Here is an 8,569-nt window from a genome sequence, read left to right as displayed (position 1 = left end):
ATAAACTATTGTTCCTCTTTCCGCTGCATCTGGCATGGCCTTTCTCAAAAATATGCCAAATTCACTCCCACTATTGATGTACCCGAACGGAGCTCTAAGCCAGGCATATTGAGTCCTGTCAAATGTAAAGGAAAATAGGTGTTGTATCTCCTCTGCCAATGGCACACACCAATATCCAGATGTGAGATCTAACGTGGTAAATACATTTGAACCATGTATCTGAGCTAGGCCCTGATCAATGAATGGTAGTGGCCATCTAGATACTGGTACTCTTTTATTTAACTCTCTTAAGTCTGCACACAGCCGCCATTGACCATTTGGCTTTAACACACCTAAAATAGGCGTATTGGATGTGCTATGAATGGGCCTAATTATTCCCCGTGATTCCAAATTTTTAATAATCTCTGCCAATGATTCTAAACATGCCAGCGGTAGTCTATACTGGCGTACAAACACTGGATTTCTGCTACAACCTTCTGGTAGTGTGGCCACATGTAAATCAGTTAAACCACAATCATAAGCATCTTTTGCAAATACATCCTTAAACTCCATAAATATTTCCCTCAGATTGCGTCGATCCTCATCGCTGTCACATGCATCCGCTAAGGAGATCTGCTCTTCTACCATTCTGGAAAATTCTGGAAACTCTTCTGGTAAAGGAATCTCAGCGCTTTCCTCTAACTGTGTGGCTGTGTCTTTTTGTAGAGCTGCCACTTTCAAATATTTTGGCAGATCAGCTTCCACTTCAATGGGCTGATTTCCTGTTTCATTTTCATTTAAATTAAATATTATGCAATCCTCTTGATGGCAGCACACTGTCTCATTTGAATCATAAGGATACACAGAATGAATTTTAAATATTCCTTTGGGCTGAGAGTCCAGGTGTTCTGGCAACTCGCCCTTGGCATCTACATATTTTTCAGGAATATTCCCAATCACCATGTTATTTAAATCTGCCGTATAATGTGATTTTTGTATGGCCATTCCTAATGGGGAGTTTTCCTCTAAATGAATGTCCTGACAACCTTTATTATTTACCATGATTTTTACAGATCCTTCACCAATATCTACCAATGGAATGTATTCATAATCCAGGCCTTGCTGTTTTATGGATTCATTCAGGCATACAAATGCATCAGAGCCTTTCATCTGCTGTCCATTTTTGCATTTCAGTGTTATTGCAAACTGTTTTGTAAATGCAGGAACAATAGTATTTTTCCTCATCTGTAATTCGACTGCATAAGGAACTAGTTGTGCACAATGATAAGCCCTTCTTTTGTCTTCAAATTCAGGCGCCGGCCCACCTAGGCGTGACCATATTTTTTGATTAAGGAAATCTAACACCATACACATTCTGTGCATGATGTCATTGCCCATGTAAAATTCATTTTGTGCTCCACTCACTATCCATACATTATGGTAAATTGTTTTCTGCCCAATGCTAATTTTAAGCATGCATCTGCCTGTAATTCGGTTTTCAAAGTCTGGACTGTCCAACCCAGAAACATATTGATTTTTAATCCTAAATTTCGGGATTTCTTCCCTCTCCATAATTTTTTGCAACAATTTCTCATTAATGAAACTCCTTTCATGTTCAAGCGCTAAAGTGGCTTTTATTGTTTTAAGATAATCATTTATACCAACGTGAACCCATGGTTGCTCATCTTCCATGTGTATCTCTGCCAGAGTGGTAATGTGTTTTTCTGAATCTGTTTTAGGAACAATATTCTGTTTGCATGTATTCTCTTTTAAGTAAAAACGTAATGTGTGCTCATCTATAGCAGTCTGCCAATCTTTCCTTGGGTCCAAGTATATTTGTACCGGTAGTTTTTCATTGTCGCTCTGATCTTTGTCTTGACACATTAATATAACAGTGACACTAGGTATGCAGCTATTCTGGAGATATACCTCCACAGCATCATTTGTTTTGGCAACGGTGTGACATTCTTTTATATTGCTGTTTTGTGATTTTAGTTTCTTAGGCCTCAATGGTTTTTTGGTTAAGGACCACAGCACTCCATTCACCCCATCTATGAGAGGAGACAATCTTTTCAGGCAATCTGTCCCCATCAGAAATGGAATTTCACAAATAGATGTGATCAATACCTCTTGTTTCATTCTGTGCTTTCCTATTTTTATGTCAACCTCAGTTACACCTATGATGGGCACCTCCTCCCCATTAAAGTTATGCACTGGGCCTTGATTTGCCTTCACTGTGATCTGACTCTGTGGAGGCCTCCCTTCATTGATACTCTTTACCAGCTCCTTGGACATAATTGTGGCCTGTGCGCCAGTGTCAATCATAGCAAAGGTGTGGCATTTTTCTTCTACAGTGATGGGTGCATAATATCTGTCCTCAACTTCCTCTAATACACATAAGAAATGTGAATTCTTACTGATTTCAGGGCTCACCTTTCTCACGTCTTTTTCACTTTTGGCTAAGCACATTGGTAAATGAAAAGACATTTTTCCCTCCTTTTTACCCATTTCTGTGCGAGATATTTTATTCATTTCTCCATGTTCAGAGGTTTTTTGGAGTGTGGCCACCGTTCGCCCATCCATCTGGGTAACATCAGAGACCACATTACAACCTCCCAACTGAATATGTGTAACAACATCATTCAGCAATTTGTCATTTTTTAATTCTGTGCATTTGTGATCATTTAGTGTAATACCAGCCCTTTCAGCCTCTTCAAAAATATGTGGCTCAAAGAATTTTTCAGGTGATTGACTTGTACCCTCCTTGTGAGTATTTCCTTTTTCTGTCTGTGTTTGGTCATTGTTTTGCTTGCCCAGGGAAGGAGCTATGGCATCCCCACTTACTCCCTGTTCACTGGTATTCCCCATGCATGAGTCATTTTTCTTAAATCTGTCCCTTTGTTCTTTTGGAATTCCTAATGTTTCTTTTTCATTTGTGCAAATCTTTACTGTTTTATTTAGCTCTAAGTTAAACCGTACCTCTTTTTTAGAAGTATTTACACTTTCTATCACAATTTCATTTACTGGTACTTTCATTTTTAATCCATTAGTCATCTTAGAGTCGTTATGCAAAGTTATATCAGAGCAATCTGTCATTTTGGCACTGCAGTTATCATGAGTACTTAGTCACTTTTCGGAAGCCCCCCGGTCATTGCTATGGCCATCAGCCCCCTCTTTGGAAGGTTGTTTTTGCGCTGTATAGAGCTTTCCTATTTGCTCAGCTAACATTTTCACTTGGGCCTCAAGGCACTGGAACCTTTCCATCTCTCTAGGATCCTCTTTCTGTGGCCTAGGTCGATATTGGTTGTTTTCCCCCTGATTGGATCTATTCTGATACCTCTCAGGTGATTGATACCGGTTGGGATGGTTTCTGAACTCTTGATTCATTTGTGGAGGGGAGCGGGTTGCACCCATCCTTTGATTATAGTCCCCTGGTGGGGAATCATTGTACTGGCGTGGACTGTAGTTCACGTTTTGCCTCATGTCCTGTCTCTCAGATTGTGGGTACTGGCCCCTATGTTGATTTCCATTATCAGTAAATCGATCCACATATCGGGGCCTATCCTGATTACCATATATCATGGTGTTGGGATCAAACCTACTCTGTGTCCCCAATGACTGGTAGGGACCATCATCTCTTTGATCTTGATTTTGTCTCTGGTTATTGTTCATACCTGCCATATCAGACCGGTATCTTACCCGGGGTCTATCCCCTAAATATCTAGGGCTGATGTAGCTCTCTCTATTACTAGGATCATGTGATTGGAACATTGGTATAGGAAATGGCGATCTTTGTTGATTACCCCTTTGTTCAGGTGTCACATTATTTTTACCTTGGCTTTGAGCAGACTTAAGGGACATTTTGGCTGACCTGATTTCCATTACTGTGGCTGAGGGTTCTTTAGATTTAGGCCTAGTATCTTTCATTTTATCACTTTCTCTACCCTGACAATAGAGTACCTCATATAGCTTGGTGCTTTGATGTACAATCCATTCAAGGGACTTGTCACGGTCAAATTCACGGACCAATTGGGATATGATGTCTTTCTGTAGCCCATAGAAGTATGCGGTTTTAAACTCATTGGAATTTGAGTCAAAAGATACATCAAAGCGAGAGAATGCTCTTTTTAAGTCTTGTAAAAATTGGCGAGGTGATGTATTAGGTCCAGCAGTAATAGTGTACGCGACTTTCTTTGCCTCCTGCACTGACTGAAAAGGAGAAAAATGACGCCTAATTTCTTTTTCAAACTCCAGCCATGTCATATTCTGCTGTTCATTTAATCCCCTTATGATGCTGGCCGTCGGGGCATCTAAAGTTAAATGAAAATATTGTCTGTACTGTTCCTTAGGTATCTGGAGCGCTTTAAAAATGTCATGCACCGCTTCTAAGTGATCCTCAATGCAGCATTCACCTCCCTTTTTAAATGGTTTGATCAGGGCTTTAATGGATTTCATTATTTTTATGGGGCTACTTGTTGCAATGCATGGAATTGCACTATTTTGTGATTCAATCCTGTTTTCAGGTGTATGAGATTGGTGGCTGCCCCCAATGGGAGTATCAAATCCCCCAAGGGCGCTGCAACCAAGTTCAGTCACCGGCCCAGTCACTGGGGCACTAGCTCTTTGGGCAGAGCTAGAATTCACCTCCACTCCATTGAATGTGGTACCCTGCCGCCTCTCTTGGGACCTGGGAATGCACATTTGCTGTTCTAAGTCCTTACACTTTTTAAGGAGTCTAGTTGCTTCATTCTGCAAATAATTATTTTCATCGCTCATTTTATTAATCGCCTCCTGCATGTCGCACATTTGCATTTGGCATTCATTGAACTCTTTATTTCTTTTGTCTCTTTCTTGAATCATTTTAATCATTTCTTGTTCTACACTCTGGAGATCACCTTCTTTTTCGCAATGTTCTTTTTGTAAAATCTGCATTTCTGAAACAACCTCATCTTTATCCTGCCTAATGTGATCCACTAAGGCTTTTAAGTGTGTCAATTCTTGCTCACTATCTTCAAATTGTTTCTTGCTTTTGGATAACTGAGTATCAAAGTCTCTGCATTTTAATTGCATGTCTTTTTGGCATACATCCAATTCTGCTCTCAACATTTCCTGATTTTTACTTGTCCCATCTAATTCAGTCTTTAACCTGTTAATTAGCTGAGTATCATTCTCTTGCATTCGCAGGGACTTGTTTAAAATAAACCATATTTTGCCGCATAGCCGTATTAAACAGTCTTTCTCTGCACTTTTATCGGCTGCATTCAATAATCTTGTAAGGCAGACCTGAATTATGCTGCCTTCTGCAAAAATATTGTCTAGTTTTTCTTTCTGCACCTCACCTTGAATGCGGTTACTCCATTCTAACGTGGTATTCGAAGACCAATTCCCATGTGCAAATAACTTTGCCTCTAAATATTGCACTAGATCTGAGAATGTGGTTTCCCTTTGTGACATTCTGAAATTCGTTTTTAGTGGCACACTGCTATTATAAAATGGGTTCCCTTTAATGTGCAAATGGCAGTGTGAGACACGCTTGCCACGCCCAGTAGGTACTCTGTGATCACTTTCCCGGCCAACGCACCATAAATATGTTGGGTATTTTGTGGAGATTTGGGGCCTGACGGTATTTTATTACCGCCGAAAAATAACTTAGCAATAATCACTCTTTGTATTCAGATTTGGCCATGTGCAACAATAATACAATGGACATATGCATTATTTCAGCACCCAGACCTGCATATTTGGTATACGTGGTTGGTGGTATTTTGGTGAGCATAATTCCCTTGTTTTATTTGTGGCCCCAATGTCCAGAATCCCTTATCTTCGCTTAGATTTTTCGTGTGATCACTAGAGAGACCTCAGACCTGCATTCTAGGGATACCACATTTTCCAGTGATAGTGTTGGTGCGCCACCATGGGCAAACTCACTGACTTATTTACGACAGAGAGCTATATGTGGTAGTCTTGTGGTAATTTCCACTACCTTATATACGGTAGGGAGCTATGTTCAGAGAGTCTCTCTTCCCGTTGGCTCATGTACCTCCAACAAGTTATACTACAGTCACTCACAATTATTCATACTGATTCTGACATGCACACATCTGTCTTAAAATGACCATTGCACTGTTTAAAAATCTCCCCACATCAACAGCACTGTAATGATAAACAGTAAGTACACCATCCGTCTGTTTTCAAATATTTTTCTGTTTTATAAAAGTTGTATTTAACACGATCTCATTCTTTACAGCAATAAAATGGCACAATCAAAGCATTTTCTATGACACACTGCAAATAGAGTGGCGGAGAACAGAACTCAAATTGCAACATTAGCACTTGATTAAGACACGCACAGGACTTTCATTTTTTCTACACTGACTGCATATTTTCGTGCACACACACAGCTCCCCCAGTTATGTAATTACCTTATCTGTTCAGAGGCTTCTCTTTGTGAATGTGGCTCTCTTGGATTAACTCCAGCAAAAAGGAACGCTTGCCTTCTCAAGCCGGGGTCATTGCCTGGAATTCTCAGCTTTTTCAGATAGGACTGCCTCAGCCAGTGGAAAGGTTTTTCTTTCAGCTCTCCCCAATGTCGACTGCAGCAGGACACAGGAATCTGCATTCAGTCAGGACCCCACAGCCAGGTCTTCTCCCCAGTAGTGCAGAAAGATGTCTGCCTGTCTTTTTCCCTGATACTGCCCACTAAAACTTTCCTCTCAGCCCTCTTTATGACGTGTCCCAATGAAATCCATCATCTCTCATCCTCCTACTCTTCAACAATAGCTTCGCTTATACATTTGCAATTGTTGCAAATCTGACTTCCTCCTTCCTGCAGTTACTGTGCACAACAACACGGAGAATCAGGCAGAGAAGAGAAGGGAAAAATCTGCACACTTATTTAAATGGTTTTCAGAGTATGCCTAATTCTGCAGTAGAGAACACATTTTATTAGTGGGTTATATTAAAATAAGGTTTTATTAGTCAGGTTAATGGTTAATAGGTTAGCTGTTAATTTTCAAATGTGTCTCTAGCAATATAGGCATTTCAGGTGAAAAATAGTGTGCATTTTTAAATGAACACGTGTGCTTTTAACTGTAAAAATAGATTTGCATCTTATATGTTAAAATCGTTTTTTACTGAATAGTCTGTCTTTCCTTGTTAATCTGCTAACCCATATAGCAATGCACCGCACCCTTGTGGTGGTGGTGCTGCAAAAAAAATTGTGCTACTTGTGCAGTATTGCTGTACTGTGTACTGTAACACGCCAAATATCCTTACAGTCCAAAGGTCCCTCCCTCACATCCTGCGTACCCAGACTTTCAGGCGCCTTAAGGAGGGCTTCTGTGCAGAATCCCGGGAAAAGACGGCGAACAAAGGAATCCTCCCCGGTTTGGTGCGCAGAGAAAAACACTAAAGACTAACTAAAAGAAATGGTGAATAAACCCAGCCGGAGCCAAAATAAAATGTATTTGGTCAAGCGGGTTTATGTTGGAGGCTAATATAATAGCCTAAAACAATACCACGTTTATATAAGATAACCACAGTAGAAAAGTTAGGATAGTTACCACTGCCACCAGCCAAGTCTTGATGTAAAGGGAGCGAAACAATGCTCCAAGAGACACAGACAAAAAGGGATAAGAATTAACCCTTTCCAATACCCCATGTAAGATGGGGTGCACTGGGTCTGTGGTTTAAAGTGACTCAAATAAAGTTAATGGCAACTTTACCTTTTTTTGGGGGGACAGTAGTCAGCCCAAGAAAATGGAGTCAATGGGAAGTCTAAAAGACAACCCTGTATCACTCCACTGAAGGTGCTGTGTAACACACATGAACAACATGAGGCCATGGAGTAGGTGAGGCTCCAGTGCTCAAGATCACACAAAAAGTGAAAACACACACAGCAAAACACTGGTAAGAATGGGGAAAAAAGGCTCACACTTATCAGGTGAAAAGAGTAAATCCTAGAAATCCAGCAAATCTGCTGAGGGACTCATTAGGTAAGGGAAATCGGCCATTTATGTGAATTCTCCCTAACACTCGCCCCACACCCCCTTCCCAGACTAAGGGACAGGAGGATTTAATCCACTCCTGGATGAATCTCTACCTCTAACCGGTTAAAAACATCCTAGAGAGACCATCAGCATTTTGGTGGTGACATCCTGCTCTGGGATCAATGGTGAAATCAAATCCTTGCAGGCAGATTGACCATCTTAGAAGTTTTGGGTTCTCTCCTTTCATTTGCATTAACCATCTCAAGGGTTGGTGGTCTGTCTGAATCACAAAGGTAGATCCATACAAGTATGGTCTAAACCTCTTCAGGGGCCACACAATAACAAAACATTCACGCTCTATGGTTGCCCACCTTGTTTCTGGTTCCTTCAGTTTCCTACTGATGAAGCAAATGGGGTGCTCCCTACCTTTCTCATCCAGTTGACTAAGGACTGCACCTATACCTATATTGGAGGCATCTGTCCGCACAATGAAGGGTTGGTGATAATCAAGAGCTCTCAGGACTGGAGCTTGACAAAGGGCTTTCTTATGGTTTTCAAAGGCTTGAGAGCACTCCTCATTCCATCTAACCTTTTTAGGGAAT

The sequence above is a fragment of the Ambystoma mexicanum genome, chromosome 10 (genome assembly GCF_040938575.1).
Source record: "Ambystoma mexicanum isolate Mex_15411 chromosome 10, UKY_AmexF1_1, whole genome shotgun sequence".
Lineage (NCBI taxonomy): Eukaryota > Metazoa > Chordata > Amphibia > Caudata > Ambystomatidae > Ambystoma > Ambystoma mexicanum.
The sequence above is the reverse complement of the archived record's forward strand: the minus strand, read 5'-3'. Positions refer to the sequence as shown.